At 36.6% G+C, this 24,746-nt stretch overlaps 1 protein-coding gene across 7 annotated transcripts in view; it reads right to left on the bottom strand.

Moving 5' to 3' along the window:
* Positions 1-24,746, bottom strand: part of JAK2 (Janus kinase 2) — an 87,143-nt gene that overhangs the window by 47,131 nt on the left and 15,266 nt on the right. For 5 of the 7 annotated variants that reach the window (XM_032675335.1, XM_032675334.1, XM_032675333.1 and 2 more), the window contains 2 exons: positions 2,138-2,279; positions 979-1,085 (listed from right to left, as the gene is read on the bottom strand). The gene's annotated coding sequence lies outside the window, so the exon portion shown is untranslated. Of the gene's footprint in view, positions 1-978; positions 1,086-2,137; positions 2,280-11,726; positions 11,818-13,728; positions 13,804-24,746 lie in introns of those variants that run through there. The other 2 variants (XM_032675337.1, XM_032675339.1) reach the window with 2 other exon arrangements.

Raw genomic sequence — 24,746 nt, 5'->3', positions numbered from 1 at the left:
ATGCCGCATTTATAGAGTCAGCCACCCTTAAATGAGAAGATTTGTGCTTTTAGCTCCAAAAGTAGCATAGGTAACAAGGAAGTTTTCAATTAAGGAAGAAAATGTATCTCCCTTGACTCATCATAGAATTCCTGGTTTTTAGAAGAAAATAATCATCACATCTCTAAAAACATAATATTTAAAAGACTTCTCACTACTTCTGTCAAGAATATGAAAGATGTAATGATTGTGATCTACCACTTGCTTTTACAAAATATTCACAGCTTTTATCTCCAGAGAAGTTCTTCTTTAATTACTACAGAAGTTTCCCTCAAATATTCCAATATTAACCTTCTGTTGATATGAACCTTCACCTGGACTGACAGACGCCTTCATCTTAGTTCGTTGGTATTATGCCTAACCAACACTGAATGGAAATATTGTTGGTACACAGGATAAAAATCTGGCCAATTTCAGAAGCGAACTAAACAGACATGCTTGTGCCTCGTTCTTTTTCATAAAGTTTGCATATTTACAAACATACTTTTCCTTTCAAAAAAACCTTATCATTCCCTCTTGGTTTCTACATTAAAAAACTCAATAAACCACAAAGGGGACCTTGCTCAATCACACCTAAGAATGAGAAATATCTATAAAATGTGGTAAAAAATGCAAAGTAAAAACTGTAACAGAGTATTCCACTCACGTTTTTTGTTGCACTAATTTCAAAGGTTCTATGTAACTATATGAAAAAATCTCAAGAGATACTATTTGTACAATTGTATCACCACTTCAAATTAAATAATTTTCAAGTTTCAAATTTGTCTTTTATGTCCAAGTGCAGACAAAAGAGGTGAAAGCAAGAAATATTCTTACATCAGTTTATTTGCTGAAAAACAGAAAACACATTTTCATGGCCTCTATCTTATACATAGAACAATCAGTTTCATGGACAGGGCCTTATATGCAAAGTAACTGAAACACATGGTCACCACTCACCAATGGTGTGAAAAACAAAAGAAAACTGCTTTCACGTGTATTTCTTAGCAAACAAGTCTCCAGTTGAACACAGTTAGTCTTCCCTGCTTTGCTCCATCCAGAGATCCCTGTATTAGCACAACAGAAGCATTAAACACGGCAAAAAAATTAATTGTTGTTGATCCAGAATATTTAACTTCTGACTATTGTAAAAGTTGAGTAACTTGAGACTAAACATACTGGAAGACACTAATGTACCTGTTTGCAGAACACCTTTGAGTATTACTTTCTAGGGTATACAGATTTGTTATCATACTGTAATTCAAAAGAATTTCTGTGTTTGGGTAAAGAATGTAAATGTAAATAATCCTCACAGATGAATAAAAAGGATTTAATATATCCAGAATGGGTCTTTTGTAGATAAGTTACTCAGCACACAAAAGTATTTGTTTGCCAAAAAGTACCAAGTCCACACACATCTTGAAGTGGATGTTTGACATAATCAAGAAGTGAAAAAGAAAAATGGCCTATCCAATCATCCATATAACAAGAATGGGTAACAGAATCAGGGATATAAAGATCTTGTTTTGGAGATCAAAGCTACTAAGTATAAAAGATCTGATTCTGGCACTGATGAACAGATGATTTGAACCAACAGGATTATTTTAATATTCCTAATCTGGATAATATTTCAAGCCACAGCTTTTACAGGATAAGATTAATCATTCCCCATATTGCTCTAACCACAATCACCAGCATCTACAATGTAAGCGGCTTACATACACTCTGTTGCTGTCTGTACTTCCAATGCACCTGACAATAATTTTTACCAGGTACCCTCAGCTGCATTAATTCATATGGTTCTTTGTAAACTGACCAGCAAGAAATTAATTAAGGAGACTGAAAACAATGACTTATGGAAGAAATTTCACTAAAATGTGGAGGACATACAAAAGTCTCACAATTTAATAATACGCAGCATTCACTGCCCCATTCAGAATATTTTTTTCAATTTAGGGGTTTTTTTTTTGTTGTTTTAGTTTTCATGTTTGTTTGGGGGTATTTTTGAGGCAGTAGGGGATTGTTTTAGGGAAACCTTCAGGGCTAGGATCATTAGCCTTCAGAGGTTCAAAGATGAGTGTGTTCTCTCACTATAGATAAATTTCCAACAGTTAATTACCTTTTTATCACTAGAGAAATCTCTGTATTAAACATGGGAGTGATGAAGCCCTTTAAATAATCATGTCACAAGCCACTCGCTGCTGGAATCCACAGAAAGTCAGACAAAGCAGGCACATAAGCAGTGGTGGGACATAATGTATCTGCAATAAAAACAGAATATTAAAAAAAAAGGTTAATGGCTGTAAGCAATATATAATGCATCATTACTGAAGAATTCAAATCTGTGTTTAGATACAGATAATGATCCACTCCTATTTTATCTGCCCAAATTCCTGTCTGACAAGAACTTTTTAAATTCAGGCTTTTTTAAATACACAGTAAAAAAAAAAATAAATCTAAAAATATATTTTTGGTATTGATACTGCTTCTCAGTTCTAGCAAGAAAATGCTGTGTAAATCAGAAACCTGACTATATATGTATTTACCAATTTTTTTTGCTCTAACCATGTTTTTCTTTTCTGTGAATACAGCATCAGTTTAAGAAAATATATATGGCATTACACGAAGAAAATAGAAATGAAAAAGGAAAAGTAATCACAAAAACAGATATGGTATGTTCACTTCACGTAGTAAGCACTCCCTTTAACTAGAACAATTAATTCTGTTTGAAAACTGACAACAAGGACTCATTTCAATTCATATGGAAGTTAAGACCAACTGTCTTGTTGCAGGAAGGAGAAGGGCACACCCACCCTTGCTCTCTTTGCACAACATTTCTGTGGTTGCAGGGAACTCCACTTGAAAGTACAACAGCAGCTTCCTGCAGAAATGAAAAAAGAAAGATTCCCTTTGTAACCCTCCCACACAAGAAAGGGCCTGACAGAGAGGCAAAAATTCATTTTAAAACTGAATAAAGGGGAAAAATACAATGGAAGTTCAAAGGAGACAGAATTCAGAATGGGAGAACTCTGCAAGTTTTGATGACTCTTCAGACAGGTATTTCCCTGAACGGGAGTGAAGACATACAGCTTCCTCAGTGTTGTGTCTACTGAGTCTGTCACAAATATCACACGCTCTCCCTGTCCCCCCTCAAAAAAGAACCCATTTCAATGGGCAGTAAATTCAGCTTCTTTCCTCACAGAAGTCGGAGTGAATGGCAATGATTAGCGTTTCTGCCCTTGCAATACTAGCTTTAGAGATAAGAAGTTTTGCCTTTCTTGGACAGCTGTATATTTCATATGCACCTCCAGGTGCTTCAGATCATATCAGGATCTGATCCAAAGTCCTGTACAGTCAATGCAAGTTTTCCAGACCTGTGCTGAAGTGCCAGAGGGAGAGAAGGAGAGTTGTTTGGGGCAGAGTCGCCTATCACTGACCTACTGAGCACACATTCCACGCACACTGATCTGAGAGCACCGGCTTCAAATGAAGGAGAGACCCACCACCTGTTCATGCAGGGTTTCAGATCAAGAGGCACTGTGGGTATTCTAAATTATTTTCTATTTTAAAAGTACTGTTCCATGCTCAGAACTGCCTTGCATTCATAATTCCCAGTCAGGCTTCTTACTTCGAGAAAAACTGCATGAATATTTACCTGTATTTAACTACGTAGTTTTCCACGAGCCCCGTGGAATAAAGGTTGTAACATTTTGAATAAGCTCAGTGACACTGCAGTTTGCATTTCAAATGTGAAAAATTGATAAAGCAGCCTAATATCAAGTCTATTCTTCATATGACAAACAAAAATGATTGCTTGCTTATGAAAGAGCAGCTTATAGCTCTGGACAAGAAGCATGGAAACTCAGAGATGAAAACCAAGCTGAACAGGTTTATGGTGGTTATAGTAACATATTTCTCTCTTTCTCTCCTCCTTTTTTTTTTTTTTTAAGAGAGAATCGACTTTTTCTTCAGCACACATGTAATGAAATACTCATTTACAGGATCTGCATCAAGGCCTTATAAAATTATTCAGTTCACATACTTTCAGGCTGAATAAGTCTCATCTGACACAACTTATTCTTTCAGCAGCAGAGTTGCTGTACCAATCTCACAGTGCACCATCTTGCCAATGACCTCTTTCCCTCTGATTTATTCAAGTCTACACCAGCTTACATTTCTGGCAGCTGCAAGGATTTAAATGCCAATTTAAAAACTAACCTAAGACTCTAATGAAACTCTGTCAAAATACATTAGTCCATCATCTCCAAGTTAATACTCTCTGCAAAGAACACAATACAGAATTTGTTATGCAGATGAGATTCTACAATCTGAAACAGTCACTTTTCAGCAAGCCACCAGAACTGCTATAAATACAATTAGTGTTTGTGCCTATGTCACCAACTACTCTGTTTACTAGAGAGAGAAGAAAGATTAAAAAGCATTTTCCATTGACAAGTAAGGTCTTAAAGACATAGGCTGTCTCCCAACAACTCAATATATTTACTGCCAGTAAACTGAAAATGACAGCTATGTGCACACTTTCCATCTGCTTATACACACATCTTTCTCTCAAGGAATTTGAATGAACATTGCAAACATCAGTCATGAAAGCCTTCCCAAGAAATGCTGGCTAGGTGTTTAAGATTGTAGCAAAGTATCACTGAAAGTGCTAACAGGTCTTACATTAGTCAGTAGTGGTAGAACGTCACTAGGTTCCAAAGAGTGTCTTGCTATAAGATCACCAAAATAAAGTTTTTACCTCTAGACTCAAAGTTAGACTAAGAAAAAAAGTCAGTCGTTTTCCCACTTACAGTTGTTTTGGCTAGTGCATTTGTTTTATATTTAATATATATACTTAATATTTAATTATAGTCTTCACTGTTCGGTTTGAATACACAAACAAATGGAGCACAACTAAACTTTCCCATAACATGTACTCAGCATGGTTTGTTACTTTAAAATTTTAAAAATATAACAACAGTATTTATGTTCTGCATACATCATGTAGTATCCTTGCTTATCTGAGTCTGATATGCTTTGCATATGCAGGTTTGTTGGGTTTCTTTAAAAACAAACGTATACTAGATTCAACAAACCAAATTCATAGGCTATTCTTACAGGCAATATAGTATTGTATTTTTTAAACACCAGCTTGTACAGAAATGTCAGTGCTATGTAATGGACCAACAAGATGTTATGAAGTGTTTGTTCAGTCAAAACATGGTACAGAATTTCACAAAAAATTCACAGCAAGAGACTCACATATTTCCAACACATATTAATGAGAAAACAATCTCCTGAGTAACTTTATCGAAGTATTCAACAATACTTCTAAAATACTAAGCAATCTGGAAAATTTGAAAACTTTTTTCCATTGCTTAGATAACAGGTGCCAAGTTCACACATAAAATTGATCTAGTGCATCATCTTCTGCATTAAAACTCTGCCGTATTTTCCCAGGTAATATTCATTCTGATTTTAAAAACAACTTCCACAAAAATATAAAATATCATCTTAAAGCATATTCAAATATGTTTTGTGGATAAGTATGACTTCAGTTTTCATGGTCTTTTTTCTAATACGCTCTGCCTATTGTTGCCCTGCCATGAGGTAAAGTCACACAAGAAAACAACTGCTCATACAAAAAACAATTGCAAAAAGTTAAGTAACTCCAAAGGAAATTTCCTGTATTATCAGCTGTATATTGATATCACATAAGAATTTTTAATATATCAAAATTTGATGCACGTGGTAGCAAGCAAATAGAGAAGGAAGGTGACAGACTAACAGATCAATGACAAAACACACTAAAAAAAAGTGGAGAAGCAAAGATAACATTTGCTTACAGTTTTCTCTTGGCAAACCACTACTTGTATCTGCAATTCAGCAACAGTCCATGAACTTTTGCATGAGGAAAGAGTAATGATCCTGGCCTGGTGCGCTTGCATGACACAGAGGGACTAAGTGGATAGAAGCTGTTAATACGAGGATTTTAATCTTTCAATCCTGATTAGAAATTTAAAAATTGTGATTTCCAAGTTCTTCACAACAGAATCAAGTCAATGATCTAGCTTATTGCAGCAGGAAGAAAACTACCTGTGGCTGCTGTTGGAAAAGTAGAATGAGCAAATCATGGCAGAAGCCTCAGCACCACAGTAATCTGCCAAGTAGGTGAGCTACCAAAAAAGTAATCAAATCAAATACCTGCCCCCAAGCAACAGCTCTGCTTATGTTCCATCATAACTTTGACAAAAATTGGTCCATATCTGCAAAAAATTCCACTTTCACCATGCTGATAAATATCAGCAAAAGACAATTTCATCAGAAAATTTCCAAGCAATTCAAAAGCTTGCCCAATCATTTTGGCACAGATTATGTCCCAAGAGAGTGGCATCTGAGGATCCTCAATCCATTCAGAGCCACCATTATCTGCACAGGTTTATGTGCACAGAAGATACAGAAAAAGTAACCATAATGGGTCAGAAAGACCTTTTGCATGAAGCATGTGAAAAATGTCACCAAGTCACCATTATTCCCTTACGTATCTCTCAAATTCTTCTTCAGTCATGAATAAAAGATGACAACAGCAAAATTAGGACTAAGTGATATTTTCACAAGTATGCCACAACATACTAGACTTTGTTTTGTTAACTGTACTGAATTCAGCTTAATAGATTCAGATCATGAAATATGTGTTAATTAGTGGTGCATAGGTCTTCCTTAATTGATCTTTTGATTTCTTTCAGAAAAACATAAAATAGGAATTGCCAATGCTCCTGTGTGCACAGAGCAAATTAGTTCAAAGTAAAAAGGAAGATTCCTTGCCACTAGTCTCATTCTGCCTCATTCTGTGGCTTTTGTTTAAAAAAAACTAGCAAACCACTGTCCTATATTGAACAACTAAAGAACTTGTTTCTATGTAAAAATGACTACCAGTGCATTTCCAAAAAATCAGGAGACAATAAAAAAAGGTTAAACAAAAAAATAACATTTCAATATAGAAAAAAATATTCTGACATCACTGAAACAGAATAAAGTATTTTTTCTATTAAAAGACATTTTAATTAAAAATACCAGCTAGATAAAAACCCTCCAATGACCTCTAGAGAACACTTAAGACAGTTACAGCTATACTCACAAGTTAAAACAAATATTTAAAGTCCAAACAAAACAAAAAAGTACAACAGCAACAGCAGTGAAGTTGTCTGTCAAATTACTTGACTTTCTTAAACATTGCAAGATTGAAACAGTGGGGAAGTAATTCTGGAAAATACTTTTGAAGGAAGAAAGCTATTCTTTTCCAAATGCAATTCGCATAATTGAAGAGCAATTTGTCAAAACATGAACTAACACTTGTTGCTACAATTCTGCAGGGCCAAAGAATAGCATCAACAGTTGCAAAACAGATGCCAGTTTATCTGCGTGGCCCAGCAGACACCAGCTGTATCACAAATATTTCAAAACTTTTACTCTTCTCTCAGCCTTCTGTCCTTTCTCCTGTGGCAGGCAGGGATTTCTCAGTTAAATGTCAGTTCTCAACAGCTTAACTATGGAAGAACGAGAACTGCCAAGACCCACTACTTGCTGTAGTGTGGTACCTCTGAAGGATGTCAGACCTTTGACAAAGTTTTTAATCCTCTCCAACTACAGATGTGCTTTGGAGTTCTGAGCCTATAAAAAAGGTACCTTCTAGGCAAATAACAATACAATAGTTTCATCAATTAGAGTTATATACTGGCATAAAATACAAGGTTCTCTTCCTTCACAGAAGGCAAAGGATTTCTCCCATCAAACATTTCTGTGAGGAAAAACAGTCATAACTCTTTCCAGCTGCCATTGGCTACTCAGATAAATCACCCAGCTTGCATTTGTTCAGGAAGCTTTTTCCGAGACCTGGATTTTAAAAATTTTAAGTCTTTTGGATTTTCCTCCTGAATTCCATCGTCTCTCTTTTCTTGCACTCTTATCTCACTTCCCCAGTCTGGCAACTTCCCACCTCAGAGCTTCGTAAAACTAACGCAGTAACTGTCAAATGTGTTTACACTGTGCAGACACTCAAGAGGACTGAAGAGCTAGAATTTTACTGTAAAACAGCAGCAGAAGATTATGGGGCAGGGTGAAAGGGCAGTGACCCCAGGAAGTCTCCTGTAGGCAAGTAGGACGTACACAAAAGGAGGAAGGGACAATATAAAGACAAGAAGTATTAAAAAAATGTTTAAAAACCTCCTTTCTCCCTCATGGTTTAAGTGACTTTCGTTTTATGGCTTTTCTCTTCCAACACAGATTGAATACAGCAACATAAAAAAAAAAAAACACCAAAGAAAAACCTTAAACAAAAGAAGTGGGGAATGAATGAAGTATAGAAAGATCCTGATTACTAGCCAAGTATTAGAACGGCTTAAGAAAAAACTGTTACTCAAACCTCAAAGACAGATCAAGAAAATTTGCAGTCACTATGTGAGAAATAATTGCACAGAACGGTATCACTATGCCTCTTTATTCTATTGTTCTAGATGAAAAGGCACCTCCAGTTTCCACCATGACTGAAACTGCCACTCTTTGCTAAACTTCTAAATATCTACCTTTAGGGACTAAAAGTACACTTTTACACTTTGCAATACAGGGTAAAGTATCATGGGTAAAGTACCATGGAGAATATAATCACAACCCCAACCAGCTCTTCTGTCTACAAAAAGAAAAAATAAAAAAAATCTACTATGTTCTTCACAGTATTGTATTTGTGTAATATACTGTTTCCACTTCTGTGGGTTCTTTGGTTTCTTTCCTCTCCAAGTTTTCACCACCTGACAGAAGCAAAAGGTAAAGTAGTCTTGGACAAGAAAATTGCATAATATGCTGCATGATAAAACACACGTGATCTTGTTTCCTGTAACATTTGTTCTGTGAAAAATATGGGGAAGAGCAAGTCTAGTAAATCTGAGACAGAGCCATCAAAAATGGAAAAACATCTGGATGAAGGAAGTCTTCTATCCCAGCTTTTACACTATCTGAGGAGAATCGGAAAACATGAGCTTCAACAAATTAGCTCTTTGCCGAAATAACTGTTAGCATGTAAACAGGATAACATTTAAGTCAGAGTGAATCAGCAAACTTTTCTGAACAGCTAAGAGCAGTAGATGTCAGTATCTCCTCTGGACTCTCCAGAAATACCTTCTTCATCCTTCAGGCTACTCTGCTTTTTCAAGGCAGCTTCATTTTAGAAACTGTATAATTGAAAGGTCAGATCTGATGCATATTTTATGTACAAATTCCCTCCTTATGGCGCAGGGTTTTCTAGGGGATTTTGGTGTCATTCCCCTCCTTCCTGCTTGCCTTTGGAAAAGTGCTTAAAGTTTTGTAGAGGAAATCTAGCTCTTTACAATGACACATCAGTTACAGGAACCTGAAACACTAATATTATTTACAAGTGCTTAACTTTGAATTACCTTTGTTTGTAGAAAATGTAATTCTATACAATGTAATCTCTATAAAATGTCTTACACATTTATCTAAGTTTTCTTTGGTAGAAGAAGCTTTTGCAGAAGAAGCTAAAAAACTGTGTGAAATTAGAGCCTGAAGCTCTAATCCAGCTAATAAAAAAACTACCTTAAAAAACACCACCACCCCAAAAAAAGAACAAAACCCAACCAAACAAAAAGCCAAAAAGCAAAACAAAAGCACAACACCTGCCTCCCTGCTCTACAACTTACACCTTCTACAGACTCAAAAAGGCTATGAATAGGCATTGTGCACAAACTAAATCACATTTATAAATCCTTATAGAGTCAGGGCATGGTCACATAATGCAATACAACAAAACACAAAAAAGACCCTCTGAGACATAAAAGCAACAATCTTGTGAGACACTGTCACAGAAACATTTGAAATCAAGTGATTTCCATAAACAAAGGTTTAATTAAATAGTAATACTCTAAAACCCGAGACTATATAAATGCATTCACAAGCCTACAAAATAATGATTTCGAGTTCAATTACAATATATATAAATACTGTGGTTTCTTGTTATTCTTTGGTAGAGAGGTTGAAGCATTTTTACAAAAGGAATACATGCCTTTTCTAAACCCTATGTTAATGCTTCAAATTGTTGAATAATTTACAACAGCAATGTTGATGTTTTATCTGTATAATTCAGGAAAATGTACTTGCTTGATAGTTTACTTAGTTTCCTTAATCATCAATGGCCTGAGAGTTCTCCACTTGTTTCCTATCTGAAATACCAGCCAGCTTTTGCAAAGATACTGCACTACATGCTTTGCCAAGATCATGTTATCTCTATAAACACAGACAGTCAGAAAAAAATGGAGGCCAGAAAACTCAGGGCTCTGAAAGTAAACAAAGGTTCATCAAAAAATATACCAACTAGCAGAGATTCTGCAAAACTCCAATAAAAGTGACAAGGAGAAAGAAACTTTTAGTTAAGACAAACATATCTCCACAATGTAACATTTAAAACAGTCTGTGTTCTCTTGTACATTTTAAAAAACCAAGAGACTTGTGCTTCCCTCCCACACTGGAAAAAAGTCAAATTATCATCGTATGTATTTACAGAACTCTGTTTTGAGTATGATTAAGCATTCAATTGTACACTTTACTTCTAAAACGAAAGAAAATATTCCAAAGTAGGATAAACTTAGAGCTCCCTATATTCATATTGCTTTTTACCCCAAGTTCTGAGATAAGAATGACACAAAGTTTTTTTCATGATTCTTGATACTATATCCTGAAACACCATAAGAAAATTGCAGAAGGCAAGAGTATGAAAATTGTGCCCCAATAAACTAAAAAGCTCAAGCGGACTCTCTGATATAGATTCAAGAAATAAAAATCATAATGGAAAATTAATTATTTACATAGGGTATACAATAGCTTTAGAATAACTAGCTATTAATATACAACATTTTTTTCTCTCTCTCTCAGAAACAAGAATATCACATTACTGAAACAAACAGTCAAAGAAGTAGATTCTGTATTTCCTGACTTTAAAACATGAAGAATAGATGCACTGTTGCAAAACAGGCTTTAGATAAACCTGTGTTACTGAACTTGGTGGAGGAAGAAAACCAAAATGTAACTAACTGGTCTATGATATACAGAAGATCAGATAAGAAGATACAGTGTTCTTTTCTGGATTTCAAAATGTACTGTTACAGATTGTGCTATTATCAGTTCCTTTATGAAAAGGCAATATAAAATAAAGATTAAACATTTATAACGTAACAGTATTTAACAACTGATAAGTTGTTTATAAAAAAGTTACATTACAAAATTTCCACTAGACAATTGTTTCACTCTTCTTAAAAGTCTCTCTGATGACAGAAAACTAGAAAAAAACCTTAAAACACTCGAGTTTCTCAGTACATAAATCAAATTCCAACACAAGTTTTGCCTCTGAGCACTGAAGACTAGGGTTTTCACCCACTTTTCAATGTCTTTCTTGTAGTGGGAACTCACTCAAAAGTTCTGCAGATGTATCCACTCAGTAATGCGAACCAAGACACATCAGTTCTCCCTTCAAGACCCCACACCAACTCCGCAATCATGATGTTTCAATCTTGGTATGGTTCATGTTTCAATCATGATGGTATAGGAATTTGAATCTACCTAAGGTGATCTGTTCAAAATGTAGGATACTACTCTCTAAATAACAGAGCAAGAAGGGTTTTTTCCTAGATCAATCTCAGACTTACCAGCCACTTCAGTTTTCTACAGAATTTTTCAGCATATTATGCATACTTATTTGCAGCTTCACTTCAGCTCTGACAAAATAAGAATTTCAGATCTGTCTGTCGGGTTTGGAACAAGCTGTTGCAAAGAATCATGGACCTCATGAACCACTTCCCAAGGCAAATCAGAATGTGGCTAACGAAAAGATGACAAAAGCAAGCTATAATCATGATGCAATGAAAAACCGAGTTAGCCTCCTCCAAAAAATGCCTGTTAAAGATACTACAGACTCTTTGACATTTTTTATTTCATTGAATACAATCAATTAGAGAAGCTGGAGCTAAGTCTAGAATACAAGTGCAATACAATGTATTACAGGTAAGTTTTTCTGTAACTTGCAAAGTATACTGAGACGTCACCATCTGAACTAGGTGCTCTAAGAAATAGGTTTTTGTGCATACATTTTTAGGTACTAGCAAATTGCTGAGACCCACTGAAATGAACTTGAAGTTTAAAACTCATCATAGTCTCTCCTCTCTTTATGCAAGCTTTAAGCTCCTAAACAAACCACAAATTACTGTAAATACTAGTAGTTCTTGGATTTGTTAAATATATATTACAATTAGCTAACAAAATACAATTACTAATTTCTGCTTAGGATTTTCAGTGTCTGAACGGACCAGTTCTGATCAGGCATTCCAGTATCTATAAATGGAGATCCCTCTCCTGTCCATAAGCATTTGCCACATGTACTCACCTACCAGTAAGCAATCTTCTAAATACATTTTTTTTCTTAATTGGTACTTAGTAAAGAGTTTGACCACTAGTACATGCAAGAAACAGTCCACCCACACTTTTACCCAAACTAAACATCATGATTCCTGTCTGCCAATTCATCAAATAATAACTGAATTAAGTTTCCTTTTGTTAAAGCAAATAAGGTCATAGAGTAATTACATCCCTCTGACTGGTATACAGACAGAAAGAAAATGTGAAAAACCATCACCAAATAACAGAAGAAGTAAGACCACAGCCTTAATTTTTTAGATTACTGATAGCATTCTTTAGTATTAAATTTGTTTACAAACAAAACCCCACAATGCAGCTTTGCTGCAAAAGACAGAGTATGCTTCTGTCAGTGACAAACTTGGCCTCATTGCCATCGGATCATTTCCACTATTCTAGACAATTTTTACCTATTTGCACAACTCTGCAATGATGCATGGTAATCTTAATATTTTCAATTCCTGTTGCACTTCAGGACTAGGGTGCTTTACATAAAACACTGTCACCTCTCCTAAGTACAAGGGTCTAAACCATTTCCCTAACTTCATGCTGTGAAACACTGGTAGCCTAAATACCAACACAATTCTTTGTTTCATGAAATATCTAGTAAAGAAAGATCTATCTCACAATTCCTTTCAAGGAAGGTAAATATTTGAAAAACTAAGTAAAACGATGAAGGAAATGCTGTTTAACTCTCCAAAGTGCTTAAACAGGCAAACCCCCCCCCAATTTTAAAATTCAATCCTTACTATAACACTCCCCAGTGTCTCAGTTTCATGTTTCAGTTGTATATAGAGAAAACCTCAGGGAGGGGAAAGAGAAAGAAACTCTCCTGAACACACAGAGTTCAACACAAAAGTGTGAATAAGAAAGAAATCAAATCATACCATGGGAAAAAAAGCATTGAGGGAAAGACATAGATGTCATATAACAACATATTTAACACCTCTTGAAGTAACACAACACAGTGCTTCTGCAAAGTGTTTAGGACGTCCATTCTCAACTACTCTTTAGCATTCGGTAAAGAGATAATTAGGTAATAAATGTGAGACTCCTGTGAACATCTCTACAAAAGGCTGTGGGTGTACTGTTCAGTACCTAACAGGTGACCAAGATATCTCTCATGCCTGCAACAGAAACCAGACTCTTAGCGACTCTGTGGTACTACGACAGACTAAATGCCATTACTATATAGGACTTAATGCCCTCTGCACTATTCTGAGCAGTAAATAAACTCACAGAAACAGTCTCTTTTTACTCTTCCATTCCCATTCAGGGCTGATAGGTTCTAAAAGAAGTGAAGTTTATCTCATTTGGCAGATGTTTCCCATCCCCCTGAAAACTGTTCATAGACAATATCACCATTTAACACTTGACCTCATTAACCTACTGGCATAAGCAGCACACGTCATCGTGACCACATCTAAGGATAGTGTGTAAGCTGGGACAGATTCTGCCAGTCACTTCGGATAGACAGCCAAAATTGCAAGAAGGAATACAGCAGATTCTTTTTGAGAAAAGAAGTTAAGGTAGTTAGATGACTATCATAATCGACAAAGCATGTTAGAGACTCTCTAAAATCAAAATAACCTAAAAAATGGTAAAGCATCACAGAGTCTTCCCTTCACTTCTTTTTACCAGACACAGGCTTTTGTTGACAGCAAGACAGCGGAATGGAAGGATGCATCCTCTGATGAAGGATACCATTCCACCTGATGCGAAAACTTCCTAAAACCAAACTACTCCCCTCTCAGACTATGTCCTGTTAAGCAATGTATGCAGTTGAGTCACACTGAAGATCTGAGACCACTTTATACGTTGTACACAGTCTCCACCAGAAAGAAGAAAAAGAGTAGGCAACAAGTGAAATAAGCAAATCACTGAGGAAAAAAAAAAAGAGAGAGAGAGAATCAAGAAAAGAAAACAGAATTACACGTATCAGAAACTGACGGTTACAGCAAAATGTGAGATCTTCTATAAAAATGTAAGAATCCACTACTCTAAAACCTGGATGTTGCTAGAATAGTCCTCAAGTTTGGAATGTATTACTAGGTCAAAAGCACAGAGTAATATGCCAAGTCTGAGCCCAAACATCTCAAACGACAGCTGCTTTTCCTCTTTCCTCATCCCCATTCCTTCTCCCAACTAAGCTTTTCTAATAAAGAGAAATTCTCCACTCCTCTCTCATCCACAACTGGGTATAGAACCAGGTTTGAATTTTGGCTGAAATTACCTCAGTAACTTGGCACTTAGTCTACCTTGTTTAAACTTAATTAAAAACTAATTTAAGTTGTTTAAAACTAATTAAAAAGTAGTGAATTTGTACACAGGAATAACCTTAATACACATAGGGTGAAACCAATGATTCTGCATAAGCAAATGAAAGAAACTAGCAGATTGGAACATGCTTGATCTTGGTAGGCATAGGAAAACAGGTAGTAACTAGTGAACATGAGCAAAAGTGTGGATGCCATTTGATTCCCATAAAAATCTAAAAAGAGGAAGGAAACGAAGGCATCCTGCCACAATCAAGTTCTGTTAAAGCATTCTGTATTAACCTTTGGAAACATAACTGAATATAAATGAAAACTTGGGAAGAAGTTTTAACTACTCCTGAGAAGAAAATGCCTTCTCATGGATTATTTGCAAGGAGGCTGTGAGAGACACCAGATGGATGGGATACTCCATGGCAGGAAAAGAACTGAAATAAAAGCAGGAGCCTCGGTACAGGTAGAAGATGGAGACAGCACACTGAGTTATACCAGGGAAAGAAATCAAGAAAACTAGGAAAAGAGTAGATATTTGTCCTGCTTTATCTCCTGTACCTCTCCATTCCCCTCCTATCTCCGTCAAATATGGTCTCTCCTAATGAGGTCCCAAACTCACCCAAGTAAACCAATTCTATGTCACTCCCCATCAAAGACTCTCCTTTCCCAATTCCCTTGGGTTCTGTGAGTCTGCCCAGCATTCCCAGGCTAAAAATCAGACACTGCAGAGCACACAGAAAAGATCACATCCCATACTACAAGGTAACAAACTCATTCGCATGGTGTCCAAATCATAGCTACATGTAAGCAGAAATAAGAAGCAGGAATAGCAGCTATTAAAAATATACCGGAGGCACTTGGGTGGGTCCCATTCCCCTGTCCCTCGTTCACCCCTTTCCTGTTCTGGAGGTAAGGAGAAATTATTATTTTAATCCTTATCAAATATTTCTTTGGTACTTCACTCACTCTCCAAGCAACGTTTACTTATGCCCTTAGTGGGCTGGAAAAAGCTGGTGGAAGAGGATTTGATCACATTACTGAGCCTCAGGGGTCAGTGACTAGGACTTTTAAATCGAGGATTTAGGTCATTACTTCCTCTTTAAACATGGGGAGTAATTGGGAGACACTTCAAAGGCTGCCCATGCCTTTGAGCATTACAAGTGCCACTAATGCTTTTGAGCATTAAAATTACAAAGGCCACAGTCCAGTTGCTGACATTTTCAGACCTTTTTTCTTACGAAGACAGAATAAATGAAACCTGCAAAAAACATACCTAAAAGTGACAGAAAATGAGAGGAAGTACGAGAAAATACCCTTATGGGGAAAAAACCAAAGATCATTTTAGACATTGAATTAGGGGAGGAAAAAAAAAGATTTTTTTTTTTCAAGGAGTCTTTCAGTAGAACACTTGAGCAAGACCAAGTTAAATCACCTCTTGAATCTTCCCACTGTTTGTGCAGTGAGAATAAATATCAGTAAAACTGACTGCTATTCCTGAATAAATTTTAGCTACCGTGACATAAGAGGCCAATGGTATCCTGGCTTGTATCAGGACTAGGGCAATGATAGTCTCCTTGTCCTCAGTACTGATGAGGCTGCACCTTGAATCCTGTGTCCAGTTTTGGGCCCTTCACTACAAGAAGGACACTGAGGTACTGGAGCATGTCCAGAGAAGGACAACAAAACTGATGAGGGAACTGGGGTTGTTTAGGACGGAGAAAAGAAGGCTGAGGGGGCACCCTATTGCTTTCTACAACTACCTGAGAGGAGGCTGTGGTGAGGTGATGGTAGGTCCCTTCTCTCAAGTAATGAGTGACAGGACAAGAGGAAATGGCCTCAGGCTATGCCAAGGGAAGTTCGGTTGGATATTATGAAAAAATTTCTTCACTGAAAGAATGGTTAATCACTGGAACAGGTAGCCAAAAGAAGTGGTGGAGTCACCATTCCTGGAAGTGTTCAAAAAACAAGCAGACGTAGGACTTCTTGCTACGGTTTTCATGGGCACAGTAGTGTTCAGTTGAAGGTTGGACTTGAGGATCTTCAAGGTTTTTTTACAACCTTTATGATTCTATAACATACTATGGATATTCCCAATGACAGCATAAAGATTGTTTAGAGTCTCAACTACCTACAAATGTTACCTGTTGCAGAGCCAACTAGCCTCACTGAAAGAAACCAGAACAGTTAATACTTCTAGCAACACAGTCCTCCAGAAGAACAAAGCTGCTCTAATCCCTGTGGTTCCAGCCAGGTACCTTGTGATCTGCCACACTCATGTAGAATGGAGAGATAGCAAAGTAGCTCTGCTATTTCCTTAGCACCTGGAACATACAATGAGCCAAACTACAAATAATTATAAGCATCTGGCTTATATCCCAAGTACATACAAAATAGAACTGAAGAAATAGTTCTGCACAATTCATCAGCTCACAGGTGTGGATTTCACAGCTGCTCAAATTTTTCTTGGGCAGTCTATGCAAACATCTGCTCAGACAAATCGTTTTGCTTCCTCCTGCACATAAGAAACTACCTAGTTTTCCATAGAGTTTTTAAAAAACCCAGCCTGACAGCATGGTGAACAGGCTTCAGCAAGTCATGTCAACTATTCCAGTCACTGATAACAGAAATCTTTGAGAAGGTGTATAAAATACACCAATGCCAACCAATTTCTTCTCTAGTCAAACAGACACACAATCACTACTATGAGTCAGTGCCATAAAGAAGCACTGGTGGCCTTGAAGGACAATCAGCCCTGACAGCTTTTGAAGTAGCTTGTCATCGCCTCCTGTCTTGTCACAGAGCTTCCACCCCAACATAACTTGTTTTTGTAATATGAGTGAAGGCTGTGCAGCCATACAGAAGTTGAAGAAGTCAAAGCACAGATTGCAGAGAAACAAACCTAGATGTTCAGAAGCACTAAAAGCAAAGGCAACACAATTAGCTGATTCTCACTTGTCAATGTTAACTTAATATTGGTCTCTCTACTGCCTGATTTCTCAGCCGTTCTGTCCATCTAGGTGTGAAAAGAGTTGTATTACATCAAACACACACACACAAAGCAAACCTTCCCACAATGGTTAGTGCATGGTTTATCTACATTCACTGAAGCTGCTCTCAAAGTTAATGAAACGCACTTGCGGCACATCTCCTTCCCTCAGTTCCTTTACATACAATATAACATAGACAATGAATTTATGGGAAATTAGAGATAGTATCTGCCTTTCAAGCAGTTTCTTTTTTCAGTCTTTCAAAAGAATTCGAATTAAAGATAACTACTCTTTTTACTTCAAGTACTCACCTAAATTGCAAGGGCCTTTTTAATTAATAGTATACGGTTCTACAGTCAGTGAAGTACTAGCTTTATGTTCAGCAAGTATCACAGCAAGAAACACTTTATCACAACTGATTTTGTGATTATTAACAATTTCCCTAGACTACCAATGTGATAAGCTTGAAAAATTTAACTTCTCTTTCATCACCAGTATGGGACATGAACTTCTTGTCAACTGCTGCCCAGGTTCAACTGTCCACTGTACTGGAAAAGAAACCATCAGAGTGATTACCACTTAAGTTTCTACTTATTACTACTTAATACTTCTTTGAATTTTGCTTACAGTGGTTGCTTGAAGCCCAGTGCCCACTGTAGACAATACAACAGCTTTCAACAAAACCTCTATAGACTGATACTCTCTACTAGCATAGACAGTATGACAGAAATTAATTAGTGTTTATGGTCATATAATTTTCAAGTATGTAAACTTAGCAATAAAGATAACAAACATGGGCCATACTTTTTGTACAAAAAGATGTCCTGCTTGCATTTTACACTACAGCCATACCTGTGTTCCTTTCATTCTTTTTTGTTGAAGGCTCAGAACAGGTATCTTTCCTGATTCAAATGCTGAACTCCTAAATACTGGTTTTCTTCCAAATAAGCCCCATTTTCTGGTCTTTAATGTCTCTTAGTCCTAATAGTCAGAGGTGCTACTTTTACTTCTACAATGAAGGAGTATCAGTAACTATTTCTGGAACACCTACACTCCACAGTAACTACTGAAAAATGAAAGAAAAGCTTCATTCTTCACACTTACTAGTTATGAAACACTTCTTTGTTAGCATACCACTTCCATTTCTTTCAGTTATATAAAGCATTCATTTCTGCTTTTCTTTAGACTGCTATCTAAAAAATTGTGACACCTGTAAATCCAACCCCAGTTTTGAAATATCTCTAGGTAACTTAGCAATTGCAATTAAGGTTCTTTTACTTATTTATGAACATACATTTATAGACATTTTGAAGTAGCTTTGACTTAATAAACACAAAGCTTACTCCATATACTTACTCATCTTTTCCTTTCCTAAGCATTCCACTCTAAACCTGTTTTTTGCTTACTGGCAGAAAAAGTATGTTTCAGAGTCACAAAGGCAGAGGTCTTGCCTTCTTCAATGAAACACCTACCTGGATGGATGAGGGGGGAGCAGTGGATGATATCTACCTCAACTTCAGCAGGGCTTTCACCACTGTCCCTGACAATTTCCTCATGGGCAAACTCAGGAAATGTGGACTGGATGAGTAGACAGCGAGGTGGATTGAGAACTGTCTGAACAGCAGATCCCAGAGGATTATAATCAGTGGCACGGGGATTGTTGGAGGCCAGTCACTAGTGGTGTGATTAAGGGACTGGAACATCTCTCTTACAAGGGAAGGCTGAGGAAGCTGGGCCTGTTCAGCCTCAAGAAGAGATGACTGAGAGAGGACTTCATACATGTATATAAGTATCTGAAGGGAGGGTGCCAAGAGAATGAAGCCAGGCTCTTCTCAGTGGTGCCAAGCAATAGGAAAAGAGCCAGTGGGCAGAAACTGATGCATGGGAAGTTCCACTTAAATACAAGAATGAACTTATTTACTGAGCAGGTGACTGAGCACTAGAACAGATTGTCCAGGGAGGTTGTGGAGTCTCCCTCACTGCAGATGAAATTCAAGAACTGTCTGGACAGAATCCTGTGCCGTGTGCTCTAGGATGACCCTGCTTGAGCAAGGAGGTTGGACCAGGTGACCCCACCGTGGTCTCTTCCAACCTGACCCATTCTGTAATTCTGTGTTTCTCAGCTAGTGTCAATGTTTAGCACATTGGGTGATTTCAGAGTAGTTTTCTTTTTTAACTGCCTACGGAACAATTTTGTTACTTGTATTTATTCTGCACCCAAACTATGACAGGGTGACATGATTTTGGAGTTAAATCTCTTTCAGTATGTTTTTCCCAAGCCATTTGTTAGTTCACTTGCTTCAGAACAGGTATGCAGGATGAGACTGAAAGCACTAGCTCTTCTAACAGTTGCCAAGAATAAGTGCCCAGAAAAGATCTTAGGAGGACAAGCCCACAACAGCACCCAGTGTATTTTCATAGTGATCCAAGACTCACAAACATTTTAAGCCAAGATGAATAAAAAGTCATCTTCGTGTTCTTTACAAACAACACCTGAAAACAACACCTTTCCTCTCTACAACTACCTGAAAGGAGGTTGTAGGGAGGAGGGGGTGTGTTTCTTCTCCCAGGTAACAAGTGATAGAACAAGAGGAAATAGCCACAAGTTATGCTAGAGGAGGTTTAGATGGGTAGTCAGGCATTGGAATAGGTTGCCCAGGGAAGTGGCGGAATCACCTTCCCTGGAAGTGTTTAAAAGGCATGTCAATATAGCATATGGTTATATGGGTTAGTGGTGAACACAGAGATATTGTGTTAATGGTTGGACTTGATGATCTTAGAGGTCTTTTCCAACCTTAATGATTCTATGAAAAGTGGTACAAAAAGTGCTTGTTTGTTGATCTTTACACTACAACTATTGTAGTCCTTGTTAAGATCACATTCAAGACTACATTCTATTCCTGTATCTTCAGAAAACCTCTTATGTGTGACTCACTTGGAACGCTCTTCAATCCTTCAAAGGGATTGCGTTCACACATTCTATTAATTTCCTTCTTTCCCAATTTTAGAACAGTCAGACCTTCTACATCAAAGATGTTTTATTTGAGGGTTTCACATAGGATTCTTTTCCCATATATTTTACACTAACACCACATTATTTGTATCTTTAGTCCTTCTCTTAGCAGCATCACTCTCATGTCACTGCCAAAAGCACAAAGCAAGCATTTTGGACACTGATCAAGACCAGCAATGTGTAACAAGGTAAGTCCTCTAATTGTGTGCTAGTTTTGACTGGGGCACAGTTAATTTTCTTCAGAGTAGCTAGTATGGGCCCAACAGAATGTTAATTTTGCTTGTATTAACAGAAGTAATTGTATCAATAATTTCTCAAAAACTTTGGAATTGGGAACATTTAGATATTCACTGTAGTCATGGTATGATCAGGCAGTACAAACTAATTTCTCCATCATGTGAAATGTCACATTTCTGACAATGTGAAAACTCATTAACTTATTTGACTTTGTTTCCTCCTTTAAAATATGCTACCATTTATGTCATCATGGTTATAAAGGCAGATATCAACATCACTTCAATTCCGTTCCATCTACTTCATTGTGCATGTTTTGTATATTTGTTTACTTTTATTTGAATTGTAAGTTTGGCTTGCCAAATGCTCTAATTCTTCTGTATCAGAAAAATGGACGAAAAAGTTGAATCTACTTTACAAATAAGAACTTTCCCAACAGGAGTATGCTAGCTCTTATTTTTCCTGGTCTTCATGCTTTATAATCAGGAAAACAATTACATTTGGAAACTCAGTAGTGCTCAGATTTTTATTACTAGTCTTAAAAGGCCTTGGAACTGTATCCTCAATGTATGTATGACTGAAAATCAAAGTTTCTCTAAATCTGTAGAAAAATTAGCAGAGTTAAGAAAAAGCTGGTTCATGGCTGGAAACATATTCTCTTAGAATGAGACTCAAGGAACATCTGAAAACAAAAGATTTCATATAGAAAACAGGTTATGACCGTACTTTCTACACAGTAAGACATTTTAATTAACCACAAATATCTGTACAGGTTCAGCAGACTTTTGCAGGGATTAAGACTTAATATCCCGCTGCGTTAAGCTTCAAGAAACAAGAGAAAAACATATTTTAGGGAGGTTGTTATATACACTATTAGAATCTCAAAGTAAAAATGAAAAGGGAATCAAAACTAAACAAGGTTATTTTCTCTAGAGTTATGATTATTCATACACAGGTGCAATTCAAGCAAATATTTTCTTTGATGTAAGACAATACACTGTTTTCATATAGCAACAAAACCTAAAGTTAAAACTATTACATGTGAAAGTGACAAAGGCTTATATAAAACACAACTAGTAATAAGAAATCCTAGATTAATATCATTGGAAGGCACTTATGGTGGTCATTTGGTCCACTACCCCTGGTCAAAGCAGGGTCAAATTATACCAAGCTCGAAGCCTATTTAGCTGATTTTTTACCATGTTCACAGATAGGTATTTCACAACCACTCTGAACAGCTTGTTCCAGTGTTTGACAGTCTTCCTGCTGAAAAAATTTTCCTTAATATCTAACAAAAATTTCTCATGTCCCTTGTGTCTATCATCTCTCATCCAAACACCACATGCCTTCAAAAAAAAGTTCTGCTCCAAAGCCTCCATAGTTTCCCACCAGGTAGCTGAAGATGCAAACAGATGTCTACTCAGATTTCTTCAAATGAAAACACACAATTCCCTCAGCCTATGCTACATCATGTATTTAACCCCTATTCATCTTTGGCGGTCCTTCACTGAACTTATTCCAGCATACCAAAGTTGATCTAGTATTAAAAATCCCTGAATTGGAATAAATCAATCAGACAAAATGACTGCCCTTTCAAACAAAGCTTTCTTTCAAAAGAAATATATTTTAACAATACAAATGCAAAGTTAGATATGCAAGAAAAACGCAGGCTACACTCGGGAAATAATTCAGTGTGCCCTGAAAAGTATGAGTTACAATAACTACAGGTATGGTGAGAGCTGAATTAAATATAAATTTTTAGTATAACTGAGCAGTAAATACATCTTACAAGCACCATCCATATATATGGATCAGATTATGTCGTCTTTATACATACGCACATACAGCATTATGCACATTCAATTTTACTTATATACTTCAAATATGTAAAGGACTTAGTCATCATGGGTGGAGACCTTATGTATGACCTGGCTGAAATCCAAAAAAAAAGGAGTACAGTTCTATAGTATCGGTATTTATTTAAGATTATTCTACTTTGAAGACTATCTAGACAATAAATTACAAATATAGAAATGCTTAACAACTACAAAATTTCTGAATTACATCAAAGAATAAAACTATCTTTCATAAGCATTTGCTACGTCTGTTGAAGTTGTACATATTTGTCACAATCACTAAACTTGCTGGAGCAGCTTCTGACTTGCAAAAGTCTGTGAAACAATTCTAAGACCTGCATATGAAAGAAGCAACAGTAACCCAAAATTCTACTCCTATGTAGTAACTTTGCTACGCAACAAAAACAAACACAAAGTGCCTGGTTTAGTTTTAAACTTTCTTTCGGCTAACAGTTTAATTTTTTTTTCAAGAGTGCAGACTAAATTTTAAAGTGAGAGAACACCTTGCCTCAAACTTGAAGAATGCTTCATATTACTGCACAATACTCTTTGCTAGACTACAGGAAAGAAACTTGTATTTTATTCACAGTAACATCAATGACCACAAGCTCAATCTGTAAATGCGGAAAAAAGGTTAACACACAGACACAGACTAATTCCTGAAAATAAACAGTACGTTTTTGGATTCTACATAAAGACAGAATTTTTCACCAGGACACATTGCAAGGTGATTACATCAGCCAGCAAGTTAAGTACTGTCAATTTGACAAAAAATTTAAATAATTTCAGAGAACCACCATTTTAGTGAGGAAGCGATGTTCCTAATTGCAAAATTTTAGAGACTGAAGATTTTTGCTCCCTATGCAACTCCAATAAAGTATTTCTCTCTCTCTGCAACCCAGTTTGCCAATAAATACAAGCAAGGACTACAACTCGCTTCTTGCTGTCCCCTCTCTGTCCTCCTGTCCGTAGATCTCTGTCACATGTAGAAGTTTCAACTGGAAATTGATATGGGAGTTTTCCCATACATCTTCTCAACACTTTAATTACATTGCAAGAAAGATCTGGGACAGGGAAGCTTGTTAAACTTAGACCAAGAACTTCAACACTTTAATAATATACAGGACCGCTACACAGAAATGTTGTCAAAGTAATAAATCCAGTGGGTGCTAAATGTACTGATGGTTGCCTCCAAAATGCTGTATCTTATCTTTTATCTAAAACCACCACTTTTTAATTACCTCAGCAATGACTCAGAAATCAACCTAATTAAAGAAATGAACTCTCGCTACATAAAACCTGCTTAGATTTATTAAGCTTCTAGCTGAGTCACATATTACTCAAATATTTATTATGTCCATATAGCTCAAGATGAAAATAGTTTATTTCAAATGAATTCAAATAAATTTTGTTGACTTCATAAGGCTTTGGCTGAGAGCCCAAGCAGTAAACCAGTATTTGAATCCTGATAGAAGAAAAAAAAATTGGAAATCAAACTAAACAAGCTGCAGCTCAGTCAGATTAGGGAGTCCGGCATGTTTGATTGTTGACTTGCTTTTTGCATATTAATCTAATGCATATTTCAATATGAATCCCAAAGGAGGAGGTCCTTTAGGTATATATCAGAAGCCAGGTTTCTAGGGATAATACTGAATCTTTTGCATACAGGTGTCTGGTTATTTTTAAATATATGGAACAAAAAAAACCCCCCACATGATCCAGCTGCAGGGCCTCTTTAAAAGCACTTGGAATTTGTCTGCTTCAAGAGCTGTAATAATATATGCAGTTATGGTTGTTCTTTTGTTCTTAACACTTCAGGGACCTTATTTTATATTGAATGCAATCAAATAACAAACCTGATGCTTTGATGAAAGCCACCTATATGTTGTGTCTCTGAAAC

Source organism: Chiroxiphia lanceolata, chromosome Z (genome assembly GCF_009829145.1).
Source record: "Chiroxiphia lanceolata isolate bChiLan1 chromosome Z, bChiLan1.pri, whole genome shotgun sequence".
Classification (NCBI taxonomy): domain Eukaryota; kingdom Metazoa; phylum Chordata; class Aves; order Passeriformes; family Pipridae; genus Chiroxiphia; species Chiroxiphia lanceolata.
Note: the sequence above shows the minus strand (reverse complement) of the source record. Positions and strands in the feature narration are given on the sequence as shown.